At 39.2% G+C, this 10954-nt stretch overlaps 1 pseudogene across 1 annotated transcript; it reads left to right on the forward strand.

Annotated features, from left to right (window-relative positions):
- The first annotated feature begins 1598 nt into the window (after window positions 1-1598).
- Window positions 1599-5726, forward strand: LOC143269576 (heat shock protein HSP 90-alpha pseudogene; annotated as a pseudogene). Its single transcript, XR_013046073.1, has one exon. The product of XR_013046073.1 is annotated as a heat shock protein HSP 90-alpha pseudogene (transcript).
- Window positions 5727-10954: the final 5228 nt, after the last annotated feature.

The following is a 10954-nucleotide window of genomic DNA, read 5'->3' on the forward strand; positions in this document are numbered from 1 at the left end:
CATCCTTTCAAAAAAGTTTTATTCTTAATTTCTAAATTTTGTGACCTCTTAGATAAAAATCTCTTTCTGACCATCGGAGTTTTCCAAACACAGTCAAATAACTATTGTTCCTTATCTAGAGATATCAATTTAATGTAACTCTGAGATAAAGAGCATCGATGTATGATGACGTTATTTTGGGCTCTTTTTGTGTGTGGGGAGGTGCGTGTGTGAATGCGTGTGCTCTATGCACATGTGTGCATGGGGGATGGGTACATGGATTTCCATGCATGTGTGGAGGACAGTAGTTGATGTCGCATCTCTCTTGAACCTGGAGCTAATGGATTGGCTGGACTGAATAGCCAGAAACCCCCTAAGATTTCTTGTCTCTTTCTACCAGTGCTGGGCTTGCTGGTACTCTCGGCCACACCCAGGCTTTTTATTTCGGTGCTGCATAGCTGAGCTTGGGTTGTCATGGTTGTGCACCAAACGATTTGTAGACTGTGTCATAGATCTCAAATCTGAACACCACAGTTGTCGTCATCATCATCATCATCATCAATAAAGTATGTGGAAGAGTAGCCTCTGCAACTATCAAATGGAAAGTCTATATACGTGCACATGATTAAGAAAGAACTGTCAACTTCTCTTTATGATGTAACATCTGTTTGAAAAATAGTACTAATAGAATCCTTCCAGTGCCATGGGGAGTATCTTGCTCAATTTCCTCAGCTTGCTGCACATTTTCCAGCAGAGAGAATGGGACATGGAAAGATGAATATGTCAAAAGCATCCACTATGTATTGTAATAACAGCTTCTGTGAATACACACTTACTCAATATCACTGTTCCAATGGAGATCAGGTCATATTATCATCATGACTAAATTTTAAGAGGGGAAATGCCCAGATTGCAGAATAGCATCTGAACCTGAAGCAAAACCTTTGTCTCTTTGTCAGTCACATCCCCATAGATCTCACTGTTACAAAAGGACTCGTGACTAAGAGAGGAATAAATCACTGCCTGGGACTGAGACAACTTTGTACGCCACCTCCCTAACACACCTGGATCTATTTGATTAAGTGACTAATTCTTTGTCTTTCACAAAGAACTGTAAATTATTTGCTTGCTGATCCTGTGTCAACTTGGTGCCCTTTGGACTGATTATTGTAGGTGTTTTATATGTATTTATTAAGCAATTTATAAGCTTGAAAGCCAACTATTGTATAACACAAAGAACCATGATCCTGTTCCAGCTCCTTATCCACTGCTGCACAACTGTGGAGAATTCATTTAACCTTGCTGAGTATCTGTTTTCTCACAAATAAAATGATATGATACTTCATCAACACTTCACATAATTTAACATTAAAGATTAATATCACAACAAATGCAGTATTCAAAGGACATGCTCAAGAAAAGAGGTGAGGGCCAACTCACGAAAAGGCAAGAAGTCAAATGCACTACTTTCTCCCCTTTTCATGAGAGTTCCAAAGCATGGCTGAGAACTGAGACAAAACTCCTCTTTGAGATACTAAATCCAAAGCTTTATTCTGTGATAACTAAGTACTAAATCTGCTCTTTAAAAAAAATCCCCAAACAAAAAATAAGTAAGTTGCTTCAGTGTGGTGGTGCAGCCGGTCACGTCCCGTGCGCGGTCACTCCGCAAAGATGCCTGAGGAAACCCAGACCCAAGACCAACCCATGGAGGAGGAGGAGGTCGAGACTTTCGCCTTTCAGGCAGAAATCGCCCAGTTGATGTCCTTGATCATCAATACTTTCTATTCAAACAAAGAGATCTTTCTGAGGGAGCTGATTTCAAATTCATCAGATGCTCTGGACAAGATCAGATACGAGAGTCTGACGGACCCTAGTAAACTAGACTCTGGGAAGGAGCTGCACATTAATCTTATTCCCAACAAACAAGATCGAACCCTTACTATTGTGGATACAGGAATTGGAATGACCAAGGCTGACCTGATCAATAACCTTGGTACTATTGCCAAGTCTGGTACCAAAGCCTTTATGGAGGCTTTGCAGGCTGGTGCAGATATCTCTATGATTGGCCAGTTTGGTGTTGGTTTTTACTCTGCATATTTGGTTGCTGAGAAAGTGACTGTGATCACCAAACATAATGATGATGAGCAGTATGCCTGGGAATCCTCAGCAGGGGGCTCATTCACAGTGAGGACTGACACAGGTGAACCAATGGGCCGTGGAACAAAGGTTATCTTACACCTGAAAGAAGACCAAACCGAGTATTTGGAGGAACGGAGAATAAAGGAGATTGTAAAGAAACATTCTCAGTTTATTGGCTATCCCATCACTCTCTTCGTGGAGAAGGAACGTGATAAGGAAGTCAGTGATGATGAAGCTGAAGAAAAAGAAGATAAAGACGAAGAGAAAGAAAAAGAAGAAAAGGAGTCAGAGGACAAGCCTGAAATAGAAGATGTTGGTTCTGATGAAGAAGAAGAAAAGAAAGATGGTGACAAGAAGAAGAAGAAGATAAGAGAAAAGTACATTGATCAAGAAGAACTCAACAAAACTAAGCCTATTTGGACCAGAAATCCTGATGACATTACTAATGAAGAATATGGAGAATTTTACAAGAGCTTAACCAACGATTGGGAAGAACATTTGGCAGTGAAGCATTTTTCTGTTGAAGGACAATTGGAATTCCGGGCCCTTCTTTTTGTCCCAAGACGTGCTCCTTTTGATCTGTTTGAAAACAGAAAGAAAAAGAACAACATCAAGTTGTATGTGCGCAGAGTTTTCATCATGGATAACTGTGAGGAGTTAATCCCTGAGTATCTGAATTTCATTAGAGGAGTGGTGGATTCTGAGGATCTTCCTCTAAATATTTCCCGTGAAATGTTGCAGCAAAGCAAAATTTTGAAAGTTATCAGAAAGAATTTGGTCAAGAAATGTTTAGAACTATTTACTGAACTGGCAGAAGATAAAGAAAACTACAAAAAGTTTTATGAGCAGTTCTCAAAAAATATAAAGCTTGGAATTCATGAAGACTCTCAAAATCGGAAGAAGCTTTCAGAGCTGTTGCGGTACTACACATCTGCTTCTGGAGATGAGATGGTTTCTCTCAAGGACTATTGCACCAGAATGAAGGAAAACCAGAAGCACATCTACTTTATCACAGGTGAGACCAAGGACCAAGTTGCTAACTCGGCCTTTGTGGAACGTCTCCGAAAGCATGGCTTAGAAGTAATCTATATGATTGAGCCCATTGATGAGTATTGTGTGCAACAGCTGAAGGAATTTGAGGGTAAGACCTTGGTGTCAGTTACCAAAGAAGGACTGGAACTCCCAGAAGATGAAGAGGAGAAAAAGAAACAGGAAGAGAAAAAGACAAAATTTGAAAACCTCTGCAAAATTATGAAAGATATTTTGGAGAAAAAGGTTGAAAAGGTGGTTGTATCAAACCGACTGGTGACATCCCCATGCTGTATTGTCACGAGCACATACGGGTGGACAGCAAACATGGAGAGAATCATGAAAGCTCAAGCCCTCAGAGACAACTCAACAATGGGTTACATGGCAGCAAAGAAGCACCTGGAGATAAACCCTGATCACTCCATTATTGAAACCCTACGGCAAAAGGCGGAGGCTGACAAGAATGACAAGTCTGTGAAGGATCTGGTCATCTTGCTGTATGAAACTGCACTCCTGTCTTCTGGCTTCAGTCTGGAAGATCCTCAGACACATGCTAACAGGATCTACAGGATGATCAAGCTTGGTCTAGGTATTGATGAAGATGATCCTACTGTGGATGATACCAGTGCTGCTGTAACTGAAGAGATGCCACCCCTGGAAGGAGATGACGACACATCGCGCATGGAAGAAGTAGACTAAACTTCACCAGAACTTTGACGCTTACCTTCATTCCTTCTCTGATAATATATTTTCCAGGATTTTTGTTTATTTTTGTTAACGTTTAAAACATCTGTGTGGCATGTAAGCTAAGAGGAAGATAAAATTTCTTTCTACTTGTGATACTGTGATACTATAGGTTTAATTCAACAGGTTGGTAGAACGTTTGTTGTAAGACGTAATGTAACCTATTAACTTTGTGGTCTGAAGTGTTTAGCTGTTCAGAAGCTGGATTCCTTAGTAGACCAAATAATTTGTCACTTGGGAGTATTCTGAGATTTAGCTTCATGTTTAAAAGGAAAAAAATTAAGATGGCTTAAGTTTCATCTTAAAATTTTTCATCCCCTGTAGTCATTCTGCATGTTGTAGTCTTAGAAGAACACAAGCTAAAACAGAAGAATTCCCCATGTGGCTTGTTTTCCAAAGTACCGAAAACAAAACCCTACGCTTCCCTAGGTCTTGTAACCCTTCAAGTCTGAATGGAAATATAGTGCTTGGTCATATTCTACTTGAAAAGGTAAATACAGATGAGATTAAAAAAAAAAAAAAAAAAAAAATAAGTAAATAAAAATATTTTTAAAAAATCCCCAAAGGACAAGTACTTCAAACAAAAAACATTACAATGGACAGCATTATAATCTCTCCTACTACAAGAACATGAGAATTGTTCAAAACCTATATTAAAATTTAAAAAATTACATTAAAAACAAATAGAATATAATAATATACAGCAAAGGACAAGGGTAATACAGTGCTCTTCAGCACTAATTGCAGAGCTGGATTCGAGTCAGAAAACATTGAGAATCCTCATTCTCAAACACATTTCCTACTTAAATGAGACATGAGAATAAATCCTAAAAGATCTATAGTAGGCTCCTACCAATCTAGTTATGACTATTAGTATGTAGACTCTTTCTCTTTCTAACAAAGACAAATCATTTTTTCTCTTTATTAGTAGAAAGAAGATCCATTGTCTGGGCTTGGCAGATTATACCTGCAACCCAAATGCTTGAGAGCTAGGCATTATGGAACACACCTATTCCAGTACTTGAAGGCTGGAGACAGGAGAATCAAGAGACAGGAGAATCAGGAGTTCAAAGCCAGCCTCAGAAAATAAGAGACCAGTCTGGAATACACAATACTCTGCCTGAAAAAAAAAAGTCCTAAATAAGTTACAGAATAAAAGAAAGGAAGAAAAATGTCAAGACAATGACCATAAATTCCATTTTAAGAAATTAGAAAAGAAAAAGGAAATGAAGCCCAAATAAACATAGAAAATAAATATAACAAAATAAAATAAAAATAAAAAACAAGAAAGCATGAGGGGAAAAAGGGAATCTAAAAATTAAGTAAAAGCAACTTACTTACAATTAGTAAAACTGTCACAACTCTAATCTCGTCAATCAGAAACAATACAAAGATATAAAATACTAATAAGAGTGACTGACATAGTGAACTAAGCACTTTGTACATCTTTTCATTCATTACAGAACTAAAAATTCTAGCCAAAGCAGGAAGAAAAGAAAGAAGGAAAAGAAGAGAAAATATATTATAAGACAAAAAGGTAGTGAAATTCTATTTGAAGGTAGCATGGTGTTCTATGGAGGAAATGTGATGAAATCTACTTTTCAAACATGAACTCAGGTCAGAAAGAGGCAGGCCTCCCATGACTATCAACAAAGCATGGCATATCAAGTTACAGTAGGACTAAGCCCTTCCCCTTGTGTTAAGGCTGGAAAAGTTTCCCAAGAGCCACAGAGGAGGAATGGATTGAGGGGGGTGGCAGAGGGAGGGAAAAGGAGGAGAGGAGGAAGGGAAGACTGCAGTTGGGATGTAAAGTAAAGAAATTAATTAACTATTTTTTTTAAAAAAAAAAAAAGGAACTCAGTAAGTGAATTTAACAAGATTGAGAGCTACAATGTCAAGTGCAAAATAAATTGCATTATATTGAACTATTAAGTTTAGTTAACAGATAATGCATACAGACTTATGAGCAGCAATGCATACCTGCTTACAATACTGTAGAATCATTAAATTAAAAAGCTGATCTATATCCTCATGTATTTGTTATTTTTGAATCAGTTGAAATGTTTTATTTCATTAGCAGCTGTACTTTTTTATTTAAATAACTTTTTTGCATTTATTTTACATTCTAACCAGTTTTCCCTCCCTCCTCTCCTCCAGCCCCCTCCCTTTTCCCATCTACCCCTCTCCCCACCCACTCCTCCTCCATCCCCATTCAGAAAGGGCTTGCACAAAGCATGGCATATGAAGTTGAGGCAGGACTGAGCTCCTCCTGTTTTGTGGAGGCAGGGCCAGGTAATCCAGCTTGGGGAACAGGTTAACAAAAGCCATCTAAACACCAGGAAGAGGTCCTGTTCTCAGTTAGAAGTCTTACTAAGAGTCCAAGTTACACGGTTGTCACACATATGCAGAGGACCTAGGTCAGTTGTAGGATCCCTGACGGTTGGTCCATGAGCTCCTGAAAACTCAGGTCAGCTGTATCTGTGGGTTCCCCCATCATGAACCCCCAGCTGGTACATTCCTTCCTCCCTTTCTTCCACAGGACTCAGTGCAGTGCTTGTCTGTGGATCTCTGCCTCTGCTTCCATCAGTTACTGGATAGAGTATCACTGATGGCAATTAGGGAAGTCACCAATCTGCTTGTAGTAGGTGGCCAGTTCAGGCATCCTTTCCACTATTGCTAGGACTCTTAGTTAGGGTTATCTTTGTGGGTTCCCAGGGGTTTCCCTGGCACCAGTTGTTGCTGGAGGGCTTCTCTCCAGCTTCCAACAAGCCCCACAGTCCCACAATCCGTGTATAAAATAATCACTCAGACGCTTATATCACTTATAAACTGTATGGCCGTGGCAGGCTTCTTGCTAACTGTTCTTATATCTTAAATTAACCCATTTCTATAAATCTATACCTTGCCACATGGCTTACCAGCGTCTTTACATGCTGCTTATCCTGGCGGTGGCTGCAGTGTCTCTCCCCCCTTCTTCCTGTTTCCCCAATTCTCCTCTCTCTTTGTCCCGCCTATACTTCCTGCCTGGTCACTGGCCATCAGTGTTTTATTTATATAGAGTGATATCCACAGCACCAGTTTTCTCCCAAATCCTGAAATGCTCCTCATATCAAGCAGTCTCTTTTGTTACTCTCCCCCTCCATCTTGCCTCCAACCCACCTCAGGCACTCAACCTGCCAACCTGCTCCCGATTATCTCCACTCCTCCCCGCCACAAGCCCCCACCCTGAGTTTACTCAGGAGATGTTTTATACTTACCCTTCCCAGGGAAATACACACATTACTCTTTGGGCCTTCCTTGTTATCTAGCTTCTCTGAGGCTGTGGATTCTAGGTTGGTTATCCTATACTTTATCCCTAATAACCACCTGTGAGTGAGAACATACCATTTTTGTCTTTCTGGGTCTGGGTTTACCTCATTCAGACTGATTTTTTCTAGTTCCATTCATTTGTCTGCAAATTTCATGAGTTCATCGTTTTTTTTACAGCTGAGTAGTACTCCATTGTGTAATTTACTACATTTTCCTTATTCATTCTTCACTTGAGGGGCATTTAGGCTATTTCCAGGTTCTATTACAAATAATGCTGCTATGAACATAGTTGAGCAAGTGTCTTTGTGGTATGATTGTGCATCCTTTAGTATATACCTAAAATTGGTATAGTTGGGTCTTGAGGTATATTGATTCCCAATTTTCTAAGAAACTGCCATACCAATTTCCAAAGTGGCTGTACAAGTTTGCACTCCCACCAGCAGTGTAGGAATGTTCCACTTGTTCCACATCCTCTCCAACATAACCTGTTACCAGTGTTTTTTATCTCAGCCATTCTGACAGGTATAAGATGGTATCTCAGAGTCCTTTTGATTTGCATTTCCCTGATGACTAAGGATGTTGAGCAATTCTTTAAGTGTCTTTTGACTATTTGAGATTCTTCTGTTGAGAATTCTGTTTAGAACTGTACCCCACTTTTTAATTGGATTATTTGGCATTCTGATGTTAAGCTTCTTGAGTTTTTTATATGTTTTGCAGATCAGCCTTCTGTCAGATGTGGGATTGGTGAGGATCTTTTCCCACTCTGTAGGCTGCCATTTTGTTTTATTGACAGTGTCCTTTGCCTTATAGAAGCTTTTCAGTTTCAGGAGGTCCCATTTATTAATTGTGGATCTCAGTGCCTGTGCTACTGGTATTATATTCAGGAAGTAGTCTCCTATGCCAAGGAGCCAAGGCTCCTTCCCACTTTATCTTCTATCAGGTTCATTGTAACTGGATTTATGTTGAGGTTTTTTATCTACTTGAGCTTGAGTTTTGTTCAGGGCAATAGATATGGATCTATTTGAATTCTTCCACATGTAGACATCCAGATATAACAACACCATTTGTTGAAGATGCTTTCTTTTTTCCATTGTATACTTTGGCTTCTTTGTCAAAAATCAAATGTTCATAGGTGTGTGAATTTATGTCAGGGTCTTCAATTTGATTTTGTTGATCCACATGTCTATTTTTATGCCAATACCAAGCTGTCTTTATTACAGCAGCTCTATAGTAGATCATGAAGTCAGGGATGCTGATGCCTCTAGAGGTTCCTGTATTGTACAGAATTGTTTTAGCTCTCCTATGGTGATATTTTATTTGTGCTGAAATGAGATTTTATTTGTATGTTAATAAATAAAAGTGCCTGGGTGTTAGAGCTAATAACAAGCCATTTAACAGAAGTCTGACAGTGGTAGCACACACCCTTAATCCTAATCACATGGCAGGCAGAGTCTGTGTGTTCAAGGACATTGCCAGTTTGGAGACACACGCCTTTGATCTCAATACCAACCATAGAGACCTGGAGGTCTGTGTAGACAGGCAGTGATGAGGAGGTCATGTGGTTGGGTTTACAACCAATGAGAAGGCAGAACAGAAAGTCAATAAAAAGACAGACACACAGGAAGTAGGTCTCTTTCTCAGGGGAAGGATGGCAGAGGCAGTGAGGGGTAAGAAGGAGGTCTTGGTCTCAGCTCTTAGCTACTGCTCTCTGACCTCTGGGGATTTTAACTCTGCATTTGGCTCTGTGTTTCTTATTTAATAAAACCATTCTGAATTACATCTTCACCCTCCTGCGTTTTTGTTTTTTCCATATGAAGTTGAGTATTGTTCTTTTTAGGTCTTTAAAGAATTGTATTGGGATTTTGATGGGGATTGCACTGAATCTGTAGATTACTTTTGGAAAAAAATGCCATTTTTACTATGTTAATCTTACTTATCCATGAGCATGGCAGATCTTTCCGTTTTCTGACATCTTCGATTTCTTTCTTTAAAAACTTACATTTCTTGTCATACATGTCTTTCACTTGTTTGGTTAGAGTTACCCCAAGATATTTTATATTATTTGTGGCTATTGTTGTTAGAGTCCAAGAGAAGCCCCCAAGAAAGACCAACAGTCACGTGTGCAATTTAACAAGAGCATTTATTTCCAGCATATTGGGGTGGCAAAAAGTGACCCAGAAAGGAGGTCACAAGCTCCTTTGAAGCTGAGTTAGGGGAATTCCAGGGAGGAGAGATTAATCTGGTGCCGATTGGTGGAGCAAAGATTAGTCTGGGAGCTGATTGGTTATAGGCTGTAGTGGTTATGGACTTGTTAACTGGAGGGTAGGAAAAGCTATCTTTAGCTAGCAGAAGGCTGAGGGACATCTGCTGAGCCAGCAGAAGGAGGTTCGGGATGCCTGCTGATTGGTTGCCCCTGAGTTGTGGTCTTCCTGAGAACTGCTTGCTCAGCTCCAGCCAGTTCCAGTAAACTGAAACTAAGGCCTGGACCCTGGCAGGGCTGTTAGAAACCTATCATGACTCTGGTCTGGCCCCCAATTCCTCTCAGTTGTAAAGGGTATTATTTCTCTGATTTCTTTCTTAGCCCATTTGTTATTTGTATATTGGAGGGCTACTGATTTTTTTAATTAATTCTGTTTCCTGCCACATTACTGAAAGTGTTTATCAGCTGTAGGAGTTCCTTGTAGAATTTTGGGGCCCCTTATGTAAACTATCATATCATCTGCAAATAGTGAAAGTTTGACTTCTTCCTTTACGATTTGTATCCCATTGATCTCCTTTTGTTGTCTTATTGTTCTAACTAGAACTTCCAGTACTATGTTGAATAGATATGGAGAGAGTGAACAGCTGTGTCTTGCTCCTGATTTTAGTGGAATCACTTTGAGTTTCTCTCCATTTATTTTGATGTTGGCTGTCAGCTTGCTGTATATTACTTTTATTATGTTTACATATGTTCCTTGTATCCCTGATCTCTCCAAGACCTTTGTCATAAAGGAGTGTTGGATTTTGTCAAAGGCTTTTTCAGCATCTAATGAAATGATCATGTGGTTTTGTTCTTCCAGTTTATTTATATGGTAGAGTACATTGACAGGTTTTCATATGTTGAGCCATCCATGTATCTCTGGGATGAAGCCTACTTGGTCATGTTGGATGATTTTTTTATGTGTTCTTGGATTCAGTTTGCCAGTATTTTGAGTATTTTTTGCATCAATGTTCATGAGGGAGATCAGTCTGTAGTTCTCTTTTGTTCTTGCATCTTTGTGTGGTTTGGGTATCAGGGTAAATGTAGCCTTACAAAAAGAGTTTGGTAATGTTCCTTCTGTTTCTATTGTATGGATCAAATTGAGGAGTCTTAGTATTAGCTCTTCTTTGAAATTCTGGTAGAATTCTGAATTCTGTGCTGAAACCATCTGGCCCTGTTGTTTGTTTTTTTGTTGTTGTTCTGTTTTGTTTTTTTGTCGTTTTGTTTTGTTTTGGTTTTGGTTGAGAGACTTTTGATGACTGCTCTATTTCCTTAGGGGTAATATGGCTATTTAAATTGTATATCTGGTCTTGATCTAATTTTGGTATGTAGTACCTATCCAGAAAATTCTCCATTTCTTTTAGATTTTCCAGTTTTGTGGAGTATTGGTTTTTGAACTATGATCTGATGATTCTCTAAATTTCCTCAGTGTCTGTTGTTATGTTCCCCTTTTCATTTCTGATTTTGTTAATTTGGATATTCTCTCCCTGCTTTTTGGTTAGTTTGCATAAGGAT

The sequence above is a fragment of the Peromyscus maniculatus genome, chromosome 19 (assembly GCF_049852395.1).
Source record: "Peromyscus maniculatus bairdii isolate BWxNUB_F1_BW_parent chromosome 19, HU_Pman_BW_mat_3.1, whole genome shotgun sequence".
Lineage (NCBI taxonomy): Eukaryota > Metazoa > Chordata > Mammalia > Rodentia > Cricetidae > Peromyscus > Peromyscus maniculatus.